The following is a 17825-nucleotide window of genomic DNA, read 5'->3' on the forward strand; positions in this document are numbered from 1 at the left end:
TGGAGAGAGCAAGGATACAAGGAACATACCTAAACATAATAAAGGCAATATACAGCAAGCCAACAGCCAACATCGAACTAAACCCAGCGATACCACTGAAATCAGGAATAAAACAAGGTTGTCCACTTTCTCCATATCTATTAAATACAGTTCTTGAGGTCCTAGCTGGAGCAATAAGACACCAAAAGGAGATCAATGGGATACAAATCAGAAAAGAAGAAGTCAAACTCTCACTGTTTGCTGATGATATGATAGTTTACGTAAGTGATCCCAAAAATTCTACCAAGGAACTTCTACAACTCATAAACACTTTCAGTAATATAGCAGGATACAAGATTAACTCAACAAAATCAGTAGCCCTTCTGTACACAGATGATAAAGGGGCTAGGGAATAAATCAGAGAGTCAACACCCTTCACAATAGCCACAAATAGCATTAAATATCTCGGAGTAACTCGAACCAAACAAGTAGAAGACTTATATGACAAGAACTTTAAATCATTGAAGAAATAAATTGAAGAAGACACCAGAAAGTGGAAAAATCTTCCATGCTCCTGGGTAGGCAGAATTAACATAGTAAAAATGCAATCTTACCAAAAGAAATCTACAAAATTTAACGCAATGCCCATCAAAATCCCAGAAAAATTCCTCAAAGACCTTAAAAGAACAGTACTCAACTTCATATGAAAAGCAAAAACCCCAGGATAGCTAAAATAATCCTGTACAATAAAAGAACTTCTGGAGGCATCACAATTCCTGACTTCAAACTCTACTACAAAGTTACAGTATTGAAAACAGCCTGGTATTGGCATAAGAACACAGGGCAGGGTTCCCTGCCCTCTCTTACGGAGGGAGGAGGAGGGAGGAGGAGGAATGGGGCGAAGGGGAATGGGAGGAGGGGAGGAAGTGTAAATTTTTGAATGGAAAAATAAAAAAAAAAATTATCAAGAAAAAAAAAAGAACGTACAGGAGGACAAACTGAATAGATGACCCGGATATCAATCCTTACACTTTCGAACACCTGATTTTTGTCAAAGAAGCAAAAAAATATCAAATGGAAAGAAGAAAGCATATTTAACAAGTGGTGCTGGAATAACTGAATATCAACGTGTAGAAGAATGAAAATAGACCCATATCTATCACCATGCACAAAACTCAAGTCCAAATGGATCAAAGACCTCAACATAAAGCCAGCCACACTGAATCTTATAGAAGAGAAAGTGGGAAATACACTTGATCACACTGGTACAGGAGACAACTTCCTAAATATAACTCCAGCAGCACAGACACTGAGAGAAACAATTAATAAATGAGACCTCCTGAAATTGAAAATCTTCTGTAAAGCAAAGGACATGGTCAACAAGACAAAATGACAGCCTACAGAATGGGAAAAGATATTTACTAACCTCATATCAGACAGAGGTCTGATCTCCAAAATATACAAAGAACTCAAGAAATTGGTCACCAAAAGAACACACAATCCAATAAAAAATGGAGTACAGACTTAAACAGAACAGAGGAATCTAAAATGGCTGAAAGACACTTAAAGGATAGTGGCGGCGGCGGCGGCGGCGGCAGTTGCTTAGACGTTGATGGAGACTGGAGCGACATTTAAAGAGGCAGCACAAGCGCCCGGGAGTCCGGCTTCTTCTCGTGGGAGGACTCTGACCCTTCCTCGGCCTGAGGAGGAGAAAGCGGCAGCTGCGTGGAGCAGATCTAGGCCTTCTGCTTTCGCCAGCACCACCACCCCCATCCTCCCGCCTTCGTGCTGCTGTTTGCACCTCCATCTCTATTTGCGAGAAGCTAGCCTTTGCACGCAAATTGGCCTTTAAAAAACTCGATTGCGAGTCCCTTTGTTCTGATAGCCGGCCTGCAGCAAGCTAAGACTGCAGGCAGGGAGTCTTCTGACCAGCGAGAGGCTCTGATCCTGTGGAGGGGTAAGTGTGTTGACCTGTTGACCGCCATACAAGTCCCGTTAGGGAACACACAATATTCCCGCCATCCTTATCTCCCTGGCTACTCCAAAGGGGCAGCCTCCCCCAGCTAATCCCTCTCTCCTGATACGCCATCCCAGCTTTTTGCCTGGAACCCCTCCCCTCCCCTCTCCCTTTTTCGGGCTTAAATTCCTCCATCTCAGCCAGGGTGGGCACCGCTGGTCGGGACAGGTGGTGAGTGCAAAGGGAAGGAAGTCCCTTTGTTCTAATAGCCTGCCTGCAGCAAACTAAGGCTGCAGGCAAAGTGATTCCTGAATAGCAAGGGGCACTAATCCAGTAGAAGAAGACCCAGCGGAGGGAAGAGCCTTCGGAGAGCATCTGAAGGAAGAGATGGGCAGGCGCCAAGGCAAGAATTCCTCCAACAATCTGAAAAACAACATGAAAACACCAGATCCCAGCGATCTTATGACAGAAGGACTTGAACGCCCTATTCCGGAAGAAGTGGAAAACAGTGTCATTATGAAAGCAATAGAGTCTCTTAAACAGGGTATGAATAACTCACTTAAAGAAATAGAAGAGAAATATAACAAAAAGATGGAAGAAATGAGTAAAGAAATGGAAGACAAATATAACAAAAAGTTTGAAGAACTGAGTAAATTCGTAAATGATACCCTGGGAAACCAAGAAAAAACAATCAAACAGGTAATGGAATCAGTTCAAGAGTTGAAAACAGAAATGGAGGCAGTGAAGAAAACACAAACCAAGGGCTGGCTGAATATGGAAAATCTAGGTAAACGAACGGAGACTACAGAATCAAGCATAACCAATAGAATACAAGAGATAGAAGAACGAATCTCAGATTATGAAGACACCATAGAGAAAATAAACGCCCTGACCAAAGAAAACAGCAAATCCAACAAATTCTCATCACAAAACATTCAGGAAACATGGGACATAATAAAAAAAACCAAATCTAAGAATAATAGGAGTAGAAGAAGGAGAAGAATTGCAGATTAAAGGTCCAGAAGATATATTCAACAAAATTATAGAAGAAAACTTTCCCATCCTAAAGAGAGATATTCCTATGAAGGTGCAAGAAGCATACAGAACACCGAATAGACTGGATCAGAAAAAAACATCCCCTCGCCATATAATAATCAAAACACAAAGCAGTCAGATTAAAGAAAGGATATTAAGAGCTGCAAAGGAAAAAGGTCAAGTAACCTATAAAAGTAAACCTATCAGACTTACACCAGACTTCTCTATAGAAACCATGAAAGCCAGAAGGTCCTGGATAGAGGTACTGCAGAAACTAAGGGACCATGGATGCAAGCTCAGACTACTTTACCCAGCCAAGCTTTCCTTCACTATCAACGGAGAAAACAAAATATTCCAGGATAAAAACAAATTTAAACAATACGTAACTACTAATCCAGCCTTACAGAGAATATTAGAAGGAAAATTGCATCCCAAGGAATCCAACATTGCCAACACTGACTACAATAATTCAGACATCTAGCGACCCTTCACTAGCACAATTCAAAGAAGGAAAACACATACACTCTATTACCCCCCCCCCAAAAATGACTGGAGTCAACAACCAATGGTCATTAATATTTCTTAATATCAATGGACTCAATTCACCTATAAAGAGGCACAGATTTAGAGATTGGATACGAAAACAGGATCCAACATTCTGCTGTTTACAAGAAACACACCTCAACCACAAAGACAGACACCTACTCAGAGTAAAGGGTTGGGAAAAGGTTTTCCAAGCAAATGGACCTAAGAAACAAGCAGGTGTGGCCATTCTAATATCTAACAAAATCGACTTCAAACTAAAATCAATCAGAAGAGATGGAGATGGACATTTCATACTCATAACAGGAACAACTCATCAGGAAGAAGTCTCAACCCTGAATATCTATGCCCCTAATGTAAAGGCACCCACATATGTAAAAGAAAAACTTTTAGAATTCAAGGCAGTCATCAAACCACACACGCTAATAGTAGGAGACTTCAACACTCCTCTCTCACCAATGGACAGGTCAATCAGACAGAAACCAAACAGAGAATTAAGAGATTTATTGGAGGTATTGAATCAAATGGACTTAACAGACATCTATAGAACACTCCACCCAAATAGGAAAGAATATACCTTCTTCTCTGCAGTTCATGGAACCTTCTCGAAGATTGACCACATACTCGGTAACAAAGCAAATTTCCACAGATACAAAAAAATATTAGTCACCACCTGTGTCTTGTCAGATCACCATGGATTAAAATTAGAATTCAACAACAATGCTACCCCCAGGAAGTCAACAAACTCATGGAAGTTGAACAGTCAACTACTAAATCACCCCTGGGTCAAGGACGAAATTAAGAAAGAAACTAAAGTCTTCCTTGAATTTAATGAAAACAAAGACACAACATACTCAAACCTATGGGACACTATGAAAGCAGTGCTAAGAGGAAAGTTCATAGCAATAGGTGCCCAAATAAAGAAAACGGAGAAAGCACACATTGGAGACCTAACAGCACACTTGAAAGCTCTAGAAAAAAAAGAAACTGATTCACCCAGGAGGAGTAGAAGACTGGAAATAATCAAACTGAGGGCTGAAATCAACAAAATAGAAACAGAGAAAACAATCCAAAGAATCAATGAATCAAAAGCTGGTTCTTGGAGAAAATCAACAAGATTGACAAACCCCTATCCAAACTAATCAAAAGGCAGAGAGAGAACATGCAAATTAATAGGATCAGAAATGAAAAGGGGGATATAACCACAGACACAGAGGAAATTCAGAGAATCATTAGATCTTACTACGAAAGTTTATATGCCACAAAGTTGGAAAATGTAAAAGAAATGGACATTTTTTTAGATAAATACCATATACCAAAGTTGAACCAAGAACAGGTAAACAATCTAAATAGACCTGTTAGTCGTGAAGAATTAGAAGCTGTTATCAGAAATCTCCCTGCCGAAAAAAGCCCAGGACCAGATGGTTTCAATGCAGAATTCTACCAGAACTTCCAGGAAGAGCTAATACCTATACTCCTTAATGTATTCCATAATATAGAAACAGAAGAGTCATTGCCAAACTCCTTTTATGAAGCTACAGTTACCTTAATACCAAAACCACACAAAGACACAACCAAGAAAGAGAATTACAGGCCAATCTCACTCATGAACATCGACGCGAAAATTCTCAATAAAATCCTGGCAAACCAAATCCAGGAACACATTAGAAAAATTATCCATTATGATCAAGTAGGCTTCATCCCAGAGACGCAGGGCTGGTTCAACATACGCAAATCTATCAATGTAATCCATCATATAAATAAACTGAAAGAAAAAAACCATATGATCATTTCATTGGATGCTGAAAAAGCATTTGACAAAATTCAACACCCATTTATGATAAAGGTGTTGGAGAGACTGGGGATACAAGGATCATACCTAAATATAATAAAAGCAATATACAGCAAGCCGACAGCTAACATCAAATTGAATGGAGAGAAACTCAAAGCCTTTCCACTAAAATCAGGAACACGACAATGCTGTCCACTCTCTCCATACCTCTTCAATATAGTGCTTGAAGTTCTAGCAATAGCAATAAGACAACATAAGGAGATCAAGGGGATTCGAATTAGAAAGGATGAAGTGAAACTTTCGTTATTTGCTGACGATATGATAGTGTACATAAGTGACCCCAAAAACTCTACCAAAGAACTCCTACAGCTGATAAACACCTTTAGTAACGTGGCAGGATACAAGATCAACTCCAAAAAATCAGTGGCCCTCCTATACACAAAGGATAAAGAAGCAGAGAGGGAAATCAGAGAAACATCACCTTTCACGATAGCCACAAATAGCATAAAATATCTTGGGGTTACTCTAACCAAGGAAGTGAAAGACCTATTTGACAAGAACTTTAAGTCTTTGAAGAAAGAAATTGAGGAGGATACCAGAAAATGGAAAGATCTCCCTTGTTCTTGGATTGGGAGGATCAACATAGTAAAAATGGCAATTCTTCCAAAAGCAATCTATAGATTCAATGCAATCCCCATCAAAATCCCATCAAACTTCTTCACAGACCTTGAGAAAACAATAATCAAGTTTATATGGCAAAACAAAAAACCCAGGATAGCCAAAACAATCTTATACAATAAAGGAACTTCAGGAGGCATTACCATCCCTGACTTCAAACTCTATTACAGAGCTACAGTATTGAAAACAGCTTGGTATTGGCATAAGAACAGAGAAATCAACCTTTGGAATCGAATAGAAGACCCGGATATTAACCCACAAACCTATGAGCACCTAATTTTTGAAAAGGGAGCTAAAGGTATACAATGGAAAAAGGAAAGCATCTTTAACAAATGGTGCTGGCATAACTGGATGTCAACCTGTAGAAGGATGAAAGTAGATCCATACCAATCACCATGCACAAAACTCAGGTCCAAATGGATTAAAGACATCAACATTAATCCGTCCACTTTGAACCTGATAGAAGAGAAAGTGGGAAGTAGTCTACAAGATATAGGCACAGGAGGCCTCTTCCTAAGTAGGACCCCAGCAGCACAGACAATAAGAGAAACAATGAATAAATGGGATCTACTGAAACTGAGAAGCTTCTGTAAAGCAAAGGACACTGTCAGTAAGACAAAAAGGCTGCCTTCTGACTGGGAGAAGATCTTCACCAACCCCTCATCAGACAAAGGTCTGATCTCCAAAATATACAAAGAACTCAAGAAACTAGGCACTAAAACTCTAATTAACCCAATTAAAAAATGGGGTACTAAACTGAACAGAGAATTCACAACAGATGAACTTCGAATGGCCAGAAGACACTTAAGGTCATGCTCAACCTCCTTAGCGATCAGGGAAATGCAAATCAAAACCACTTTGAGATACCATCTTACACCTGTCAGAATAGCTAAAGTCAAAAACACCAATGATAGCCTATGCTGGAGAGGATGTGGGGTGAGGGGAACACTCATCCATTGTTAGTGGGAATGCAAACTTGTGCAGCCACTGTGGAAATCAGTGTGGCGGTTTCTCAGGAAACTGGGAGTCAACCTCCCTCAGGACCCAGCAATTCCACTCTTGGGAATATACCCTAGAGATTCCCTAGCATACTACAAAAGCATTTGTTCATCTATGTTCATAGCAGCACTATTTGTAATAGCCAGAACCTGGAAACAGCCTAGGTGCCCCTCAATTGAAGAATGGTTAAAAAAGGTGTGGAACATATACACATTAGAATTTTACTCAGCGGTAAAAAATAATGACATCTTGAATTTTGCATGCAAATGGATGGACATAGAAAACGCTTTACTGAGTGAGGTAAGCCAGACCCAAAAAGAGGAACACGGTATGTATTCACTCATAAGTGGATTCTAACCATAATTAAAGGTCTTTGAGCCTATTATTGGTGATCCTAGAGAAGCTAAATAAGAAGACGAACCTGATGAAGATTATTTAGCTATCCACCAGGAGGTAGGAAATAGTCAAGAGTCCCAGGTAACCTTGGGTGCATGGGGGGGTGAGGGTTGTTGGAAGGGGAGAGGGTTAGAGAGAAGGGAGTAGGGGAGGAATGGAGAAAGCTCGGTTGACTGGGATGGGGGGAAGGGAGGAAGGATGAATATGGGATCAGGGAAGAATATATTTCAACTAAGGGAGTCATTTTAGGGTTTACAGGAAACTTGATTATATATGGGATCCCAGGTCCAAGGAGAGATCCCCAGATTGTTCTCTGGACAGAGGAGAGGGTGCCTGAACCGGCCTTGGCCCATAACCATACTGATGAATATTTTGCTTATCACCATAGATCCTTCATCTGGCGATGGATAGTGATACAGATGGAGACCCACATTGGAGCACCGGACTGAACCTCCCAATGTCCAAATGAGGAGCAGAAGGACGAAGAAAATGACGAAGGACTGCGAGGGATGCTATCACCCACTGATACAAGGGGTCGGATCTAATGAGAGTTTACCAAGAGCAGTTGGACTGTGACTGAATGAGCACATGATCCAACCAGATTCTCTGAATGTGGCCGGATTCTCTGAATGTGGCTGGCCCGGAGTCTTTCTGAGAAGCCATTGACAATGACACTGGGACTAGTTTCCTCTGCATATACTGGATTTTTGGGATCCAGTCTCTTTGGATACTCACCTTCCTGGACCTGGAGGGAGGGGGGAGGAACTTGAACTTCCCACAGGGCTGGAAACCCTGACTGCCCTTAGGGACAAAGAGGGAGGAGGAGAGGGAGGGGGGGAGTGGGAGGGTGTTGGGAAGAGGGGCGTAAATGGAAACTTTTATAATTTAATAAAATTACTTTAAAAAAAAGAAAATAAGACACTTAAAGAAAAGTTCTACATCCTTAGCCACCAGAGAAATGCAAATCAAAACAACTCTGAGATTCCATCTTACACCTGTAAGAATGTCCAAGATCGAAAATACTGATGACAACTTATGCTGGAGAGGTTGTGGGGAAAAGGGAACACTTCTGCATTGCTGGTGGGAATGCAAACTGGTATAGCCCCTTTGGATGTCAGTGTGGTGATTTCTCAGAAAATTAGGAAACAACCTTCTTCAAGACCCAGTAATACCACTTTTGGGCATCCAAAGGATGCCCAATTGTGCCACAAGGAAATGCACTCAACTATGTTCATAGCAGCATTGTTTGTCATAGCCAGAACCTGGAAACAACCTAAATGCCCCTTGACCGAAGAATGAATAAGGAAAATGTGGTACATTTACACAATGGAGTACTACACAGCAGAAAAAAATGACATCTTGAATTTTGCAGCAAAATGAATGGAGCTAGAAAACATTATTTTGAGTGAGGTAACCCAGACACACAAAGACAATATCACATGTACTCACTCATAGGTGGTTTTTAAACATAAAGCAAAGAAAACCAGCCTACAAACCACAATCCCAGAGAACTTAGACAACAATGAGGTTAGAAAGAGAGACTTATAGATCTAATCTACATAGGAAGTAGAAAAAGACAAGATCTCCTGAGTAAATTGGGAGCATGGGGACCTTGGGGGAGAGTTGGAGGAGGAGGGGAGAGGCAGGGAGGGAAGCAGAGAAAAATGTAGAGCTCAATAAAAATTAATAAAAAAAGCCAGCCTGAAGACAGGTCTGGCCATGCCAAAGGGGCACAAGACTACTCATTTTGAATAAAGCAGAGCCAGTTTCAAAAAAAAACTTTCAAAATTAACTTAGAAAACAGAGAAACATTTATTTCAGATCATCCACTAAGTCTTGGAAAGAACATTGAATCAGTGCATTTCAACTATCTCTCACACATGCTCCCTTCTGGCCCTTCATCTTCTTTTCCCATCTGACTCCATGTTAATTCTAGTCTAGGAAAATCTGATTGAGATGAGGGCCTCTTCAAGCCTCTTGATTTAATTTTATGATTGATCCCATAAGAGGAAGAGTACTGAAGATGCCCCATTTAGGCTGAGTGCCCAGTCTTTCTTCTCAGTACTTTGATCCATTATGCATCTCTCCACCAACTACTACATACCATAAAAATAAACTCCTCTAAAGTCAAGAACTGCCTAGGTCTATGAACATAAAAATAAATATAAATATTTAGAAGGCAACTTGACATCAAGACCATTTAGCAAGATAACAATAACAGGTGCTATGCTAGGACTTACAACCTCCCCAGTCAAGGACTTTTGACCATGGTTATAGTATCAGGCATAAAATTCCATCCCATGGAGCAGGCCTCCAATTCAATCAGAAAGAGGTCACTAACCCCTAACAGTGTGCTACTATTGCACCAAAGGGCACATGCTACCTGGCAGGTTGGTATTGTAGCACACAGGGTTTAGTGGTGGGTAAGATCATAACTTTTTCCTTCCCTGAAGTCTGCAGAGCACCCTCTAGTAATGTGAAAAAAGCTAGCAGGAAAGAAGTTCTTGACAATTTGATATTAATTGCTGTGTGTTCTGCATCCAAAGTGTGTGGTTTCTTCAGAAATAGGGTTTTTTTACCATATAGTCAGGGTGAGCAATCAGAAACAATGGTAATAGCTTCCTGACAAAGGTCAGGGAACACTGGAAAAAGGGAAGTGGAAAGACTTTAAGAGACAGAGATTGGGGAGGAGAGCTGTGAAATATTATCTTCTGAACACAACCTAGCTATCCCACATGTGAATCCACAACAGCTGTGGTTCCCTGCAAAAGATCAAGCCAGGCAAAAGTATGGCAGCTTGGGGAGGAGCTCTCAGAACAGACCCTTTACAAAGGAACTATTGACAATTAGTAGCTGTGGGGTGTACTGTGGAACAATCTTTATATACTGTAAATATGTATTGCTCTTATTGTTAATAAAAAGCTGATTGGCCAAAGCTAGGCAGGATTTTCCAGGTAGAAAGAATGCTGGGAAGAAGCAGAGAGGAGTCAGCGGAATCTCTAGCCCGACGGAAATAAGGCAGGACATGCAGGAGAGGTAACAGCCATGAGCCTCAGGGCAGCACATAGATGAAAAGAAATGGGTTAATTTAAGTTTTAAGAGCTAGTTAGTAATAAGCCTGAGGTATGGGCCAAGAATTTATAATTAATAATAAATCTCTGAGTGGTTATTTGGGAAACAGTTGGTGGAACAGTGTTGATCGCAGTCGTGACGAAAAACTCCACCTACAGGGGTGGTGTGGAGAAATTTTTCTTTTTTGAGAATATGGCCACTGGTAGCTTATCATGCTTTGGTAGATGGCTTCACATCCATACATATATAAGCAGCACTAACGTGACTTAGTGGAGTTACCTTGGGTATACATGAGATGAGGGTGAAAATGGGGTGGGGAGGGAAAATGTGATATCCATTGCATACATGTATAAAATTCTCAATAATAAGGAATAATTATTAAAACATAAATAAGAGACTTGGGGATTCTCTTTTTATCCAGGCCTCATTAATAAGTAGGAAGCCTATCCCAGGGCTGAAAGCAACAATCCACACCCCCCCACACACAGTTAATTATAGAAAACATTCAACCCCCCAAAAAACTTCCAATTGCCAACAGTGTGAAAATCGACTTTTGTTGTAGCCACTTGGGCTGTGCTATTTTGTTACAGCAGGTCTATAAACACAAGGACATGGACACTAGACTTTAGATATGGCTTCTCAAATAGAACTGTCTCAAATAGATTCAGAGAGCTAAAGGAAACAATACAATGGTATTTCAACAAATTAACATGTTAACAAGCATATACACATTACAGGCTTAAATCATGAAAAGGTTAATGGAAGAGTTGAATAGGAAAAAGAATCAGCAAGCTTGAAATTAGGTCAAATTATACTATGCAGTTTGAAAAGCAAGAAAAATTTGACAACAGACTAAAAGAAAGGGAAAGAAAAAAATGAATGGCCAACAGAAACATTAAAAGAACCTTAATGAGTTCTGGAAAATGGAGCATATTTTTACCACCCAGTAAAACAGAAGAACAGCAGAAAATTACATTAGAAAAGATAAGAAAATGGTTCATTCTATGTCATCCCTTGTTGTAAGGGGGCTGCTTGTTTGTTTCTCAGCCACCCAGACTCCCAAAATAACCACACAGAAACTGTATTAATTAAATCACTGCTTGGTCCATTAGTTCTAGCTTCTTAATGACTAACTCTTACATATTAATTTAATCCATCTCTATTATCTGTGTATCACCACATGACAGTGGCTTACAGGCAAAATTTCAGCATATCTATTTCTGGCAGCTGCTCCATGGCTTCTCTCTGACTCTGTCTTCTTTCTCCCAGCATTCAGTTTCGTTTTCTCTGCCTACCTAGGTTCTGCTCTATCAACAGGCTAAGGCAGTTTCTTATTCACCAATGATATTCTCAGCATACAGAGGGGAATCCCACATCAATCCCTTTACTGAGAAGGATGTCCTTGGCCTCTGACTTCTCCAGTGAAATAGATGCTGAGGGTGACACCCAGCTTTTCCAGTGTTTAGGGTAACATGGTTCATGTGGAACATTGATAGAGTCATCACAACTAGACCACTTACTGAAAGTTGGAACAAAGTAAGGGCATGGTGGCTCTCAGTGACAGTGGCTTCACCTCATCATGGAGATGAGGCATTCAACCCATTTGACTCTTAGCCCCAGCCAACAGGCTTGACTGTGGAAGATAAGCTAACCATCCACATTCAATGAGTGCTTCATCTTCATTGCTGGGAATACTGTATAATACCTGCCCAGATCTACTAGAAACTCTAAACAGTTTTTTAAAGAGTGGTCCTATTTCCAGTTCTGAGCATGCTGTATCATAGCTGACTTTGCTCACCAGAGTGGTCTTACATCCATCTCATCTATAGAAACTAATGAATGTCTGGCAACTGCAAACACATACAAAATTTAGAGTTGTTGGCTAATCTTCCCTATCTAACAGAACTGCATCCTAGCTAGCAGAGTTATCCAACAAATTACTGCAGACTTAGCCATGGAGACATATGCAAGAGTTGCCAGATGCCAATTACACCTGAAGAAGCAAGATAGTGACTATATCGCTGTATCTACCTGGAATCAAAATCAATATTTTCTACTAAGGTGACATATGAGGACATCACAGACAAGCCTTCTATTGTGAAAGACACAGTACCAAAGTTGTAAAGTCAGTAAACCTGACAGAAACACAGTACAACAGGAACGAAAAAGCATGAATCTAAGTGGGGACATATAGCTATTCACTGTACTTAATTATTTTATATTTCAATTTTTAACAACAAAATATAAGGATATAAATATATTCATAAATATAACATATAATCAACAAATTTAAAATCTGATAAACTAATAAAACTAAAAGGGAAAGAAAAGGATATGAAAAACAAAAAGGGGACATTCTTTTAAATCCCATAGAAACTGTAAAGAAAAAAAATGAAAAGTATATAAAATTGAAGGCCATTAAAAGATAATTTCAGTTGCTCTGAAAGATGCTGAGCACCAGAATCTCTTAAATACTGCAGGGGAATTACAATTTGGTATGAGCGTTTAGAAACACAGTTTTTGTCTACCAAATGTGGTGAGATGAATTCTATAATAATATACTTATCCAAATAAAATACAAATACACTTGCAGTAATAAAGGTAGACACAAATAAACCTACAATAATAATTTGTAATATGTAAAGTCTAAAATCCCAAAGTCAGTAATTTAATCATAGAAATTATAGCATATCCATATAAAGAAATGTCACAAAGTAAAATGATGAACTGCAACTATCCATTACTATTATTTAGAAATAAATCTCAACATAATATTGATAGATAAAAGCATGTTATAAAGTACATTCATTAATTCTAATTCATCTAAAGTTCAAGAGGCAAAACTCCAGTCTATGCTGATTAAGACTGTATCACATGAAGTATACCAAAAAGGAGAGAATGATTATTTCAAACTGTGGAATGTCTGTAGCTTAAGACTGAACTGGAGCCTACTCAGTGGCTCCAACTTCCTGAAATTACCTTATTTCATAAAGTGTAGTAAGCAATCTCCTGCTTTGCTATAATTTTTAATTTATGTTTTTGAGATTTTCATACATAAGTGCTGTATATCATTGTCACCCAGATCTCTCCCCTCCAACTCCTCTAGTGCTCTTCTTCCCTCTCAAATTCATGACTTCTTCTTATTGAATTATTATTGTTAGGTCCCAAACCCCTGCTTTTCCCAAAATGGCAGCATTGGTGACTTTGGACAGGTAAATGGAAGACTTGCTACTGGGTAAATAAGGAGATCAGAAAAGCAAATATCAGCCAGGTGGTGGTGGCACACACTTTTAATCCCAGCACTTGGGAGGCAGAGGCAAGCGGATCTTTGTGAGTTCAGGGCCAACCTGGTCTACAAGAGCTGTTCCAGGACAGGCTCCAAAGCAACAGAGAAACCCAGTCTGGAAAACAAAACAAAACAAAACAGAAAAGCAAATCTCATAAGGTGGAGATCTTAATTCTTCTGAACACTTCCTTAACCTTCCCCCAAAGGTCAACTACCTCTGACAAGGGCACCTACTTCTAGGCCAATATGGATAGCCTATATCAACTCAGATTCTCACCCTGCTGTTTGGCATATAAAATCTGCTTGCTTTTCTGCCAGTTTTGCTCTTCTCTCTGTCCTGAGAGATGGTTTTGGCAACTTGATTCCCAACAAACCTTTCTTTCGACCCATGGAGTGATCTAGTTCAGTAGTTTTTCTGCATGTTGTTTATAGTTATGTTATATATAGTCTACTGAGTCCATTTAGTGTTGCTCATATACATGTGCTTATAACTGACCACTTAGAATTAGTTAAATTCTCAGGATGTTCAGCCCAAGAGGAAATACATTATCTTTCTCAGTAGCCACTGGTTGCTTGTAACTCTTCATCTAGTGGTGAAGTCTTGTAAAAACATCTCTCATCTATGTTGGCATGTCAATTGGTGTTGCGCAGTTGTGTGGGCAACCATATTGTTTATGTTTCATGTGTGCAGCTTTCCTATCATGTCAATAAGTTATTATATAGGTGCAGGGATCCTGATCCTCTGACTTTGATAATTTTTCTGTTCTTTCTTCCATGATTTTCCCAGAAGGCCAACTCATCAGGAGAAAATTTATGCCTGATATTGCAAACCGAGCCAACTACCTGAGGCTGGAGTGGACATAGACCCGGAGGAGAATCTGTTACTGTCATTTTCCTAAGCCAATATAATTTTTAACCTAAATACTTTTACTCACAGATAAGTATAGTTCTTACACCTCGCCAAAGAACCTTCTTTTTGTAACACACAGGTGAGAAACCAAACCAACTCTATTTTTGTAATCTGGAGCCATTTGACACTCTATTTCACCGAAGTTTCTGTTTACTTGGAATTGGGCTGTGCCCCAGTATGTGGCCACAATGTGGGTCTTAAACTGATGTTCCCAGATTTCTGCCTTAACTGCCTGTCTCACTTCGTAACCACGCTTGTTTGCAAAATTCTCCACCTTGCATTTTTTTCCCTTATAAAAAGCTTGAGAAACTGGCTCAGCATTGTTCTCCTAAACCCTGTATTGGGTGTGGTAGCTGCTGGTCAGGCTCCTGTGTGCACAATTAAGCGTACCTTGATTTAGCCTTAATTTGTGGTCAGTGGTCTTTCTCATTGTGTCCATAGGTTCAGCAGTGGAAACTATCACAAGGATCCATAACTAGTCAAAATAGGTGTAAGTGCCCATGGAGTTCACAAACCCAAGTGATACATCGCCAATGCTACTTTTTTTCCCCCCCCAACACAGGGTCTCTCTAAATGGCTGTCCTGGAAATCACTATGTAGACCAGGCTGGTCTTGAACTCAAAGATTTGCCGGCCTCTGTTGGGATTAAGGCATGCCACACGATGCCTGGCTTGCAATGCTATTATTGTTTAAATTTTTGTGGTGGCTTGAAAGAAAATGGCCTCCAAAGGTTCATAGGGGGGTGTCATTTTTAGGAGGTGTGGTCTTGTTGGCACAGGTATGGCTTTGTTGGAGAAAGTCTGTCACTAGGGGGGCAGGCTTTGAGGTCTCAAATGTTCAAGCCAAGTTTAGTAGTCACTTCCTGCTGCCTACAGTTCCAGATGTAGAACTCTTAGCTACCTCTCTAGCACCAAGTCTGCCTATATGGTTCCATGCTTCCTGTCATGACCACAATGGACTAAACTTAAACTGTAAGCCAGGTCCAATTAAATGTTTTCCTTTATAGGAACTGCCATGGTCATGGTATCTCTTCATAGCAATAAAACCCTGAGACAATTATATTATGGTCTCTACTATCACTGCACAATAAAATAAAATTTTAAAATGTGTTAAAGTTTTTCCATTAGGTGATAAAATGAATATATATATATATATATATATATATATATATACATAATGCCCACCATTTATTGATTAAAAAATGTAATAGTTAATTATATTTATGGTTTTAATTACTGTTCTTGAGAGATCAAAAAAGAACAAAAAAAATGCCTCTAACATGTAAGCCCCTAGCTTGTACAAATTGTACTCTAGTAGCCCAGTTCCCTTTTTCCCTCAGACAATGGAACACTATTCTAAAAGTTGACTGATATGTAAAACTTGTTGTTCTTGTAAGATAATAGGTCATAAGGTTAACTGCTATTTCAGTCTTTTAAAAGTTTTATTTATTTATTTTATATATCTATAAGTGCTCTGCCTGTATGTACATCTTTCTACCAGAAGAGGGGATCTGATCCCACTATAAATGGCTGTGAGACACCATGTGGTTGTGGGGAGTTGAACTCAGGAACTCTGAAAGAACAGCCAGTGCTCTTAATCACTGAGCCATATCTCAAGCCCTATTTGTTTGTTCGTTTGTTTTTAAATTTAAGCTTGCTTATTCTGCTCAAAAAGATGACAAGGACAACTACAAGACATGTTAAAATGAGCCCCTGCCTACAAGTAGTCAAAATACATGTAATCTTGTGAATTTTGTCTTAGAAGCCCTGGACTGATATGGCTAAATGTTGGATCTTAGGAGCACTTTCAGGTGCAGTCTTGATGTCAGTATCTAAATGAAAAGTCTTCAATTTGTTAAAAATTTATTAATAGACTGGTGTATCTCTGAATGCCCCTAGACCCATAACAAAAAGAATATAATCATGTTATATATATATACATATATATATGTACATATATATGTATATATATATATATATATATAGTAATAATATAATCATGATTTAACAAATATCAGGTGAAATGCCAGGCCCAGTAAAGATAAGTTACACTGTGTGTTCTCTTATGTGTGAGATTCAAAAAAAAAAATGTTTATTTCTTGGATGCTGAGGTGGTTGCCAGAGGCAGAAGACAGAGGTGAGGGATGGGAGTAGGGTGGGGAATCCTGATTAGTGAGTACTTAGCTACAGTCAGATGGAAATAGCAAGTTCTGGTGTGGTATTACACAACAGGATGTCCAGAGATAACTACAACACACTCGATATTTCACAGAGCTGGAGAAGAAGATTGGAAAATTTCACCATAAAAAATAAGGCAACAAGCATATTTAACCTGGCTTAATTAATAGGCAACAACATATGACATCAAACATAACACAATATTTAACATGTATAATTTTATGAATCAATTTAAAAGAAATCTAATAAGAAGTGTTTTTCATATGCAATTTTCTGAAACAAAATTGACATCTCCTTAAGACAGTATCTTGAACACAATAAAATTGATAGGTGTTGACAAAAGGCATCTTAAAGGTGCAGAGAAAGAAAAAGGAAAACTGACTAGCGAGGTCAGTTCTGGGTTCATTAACTATCAGCATTCAATGAAGACCTAGAATTAGATTTCGCCCAGACACCGATGAAACTACAGTACAACATTATGTCACTGGATAGTTCAAAGTCTTCTGACTCTTGTAAAAGATGGTGAGGAGCAACCTTCCTTTTACTAAAGAGTGAGTAATTATGGTGAACCATAATTTAAAAATAATGTACTTTTCTTTCTAGTCTTGCTTCCCCTGTAGTAAAGAATAAGAGTAGAGAGTAAATGGAGTGATACAAAGATTTTTCTCCTGATTCCTGTCTAGGAAGCTGGTGTCCTCTAGAGGGAGTTTGCATCTCTCTGCAGTTCATGAGCAGACAAGAGAGTCTATGAAGCAGCTGTGGGTCAGGATGGCCTCTTCAGTTTTCAGTCTTTAGGTGGAAAGTTTCAATGATAAAAGAGTATCCAGGGCCAGTGAGACAGCTCAGTGGGTAAAGGCACCTGCTGTCAGTTTGTCGACCTGAGTTTGATCCCCAGGACCCCCATGGTAGAAGGACAGAACTGACTCCAGCTGTTCCCCAGTAAGCTACAGCCCAGCCTGGACCTCAAATGTACTCCTAACCTCACACAGTTTTAGTTGTCA

The 17825-nt window shown here is 39.4% G+C and overlaps 1 protein-coding gene across 1 annotated transcript in view; it reads right to left on the reverse strand.

Annotated features, from left to right (window-relative positions):
* The window catches only part of LOC125417186 (phospholipid-transporting ATPase ABCA3-like), a 136261-nt gene that overhangs the window by 118310 nt on the left and 126 nt on the right, over positions 1–17825 (reverse strand). The window lies entirely within an intron of this gene.

This window comes from Myodes glareolus, chromosome 7 (assembly GCF_982192425.1).
Source record: "Myodes glareolus chromosome 7, mMyoGla1.1, whole genome shotgun sequence".
Classification (NCBI taxonomy): Eukaryota; Metazoa; Chordata; class Mammalia; order Rodentia; family Cricetidae; genus Myodes; species Myodes glareolus.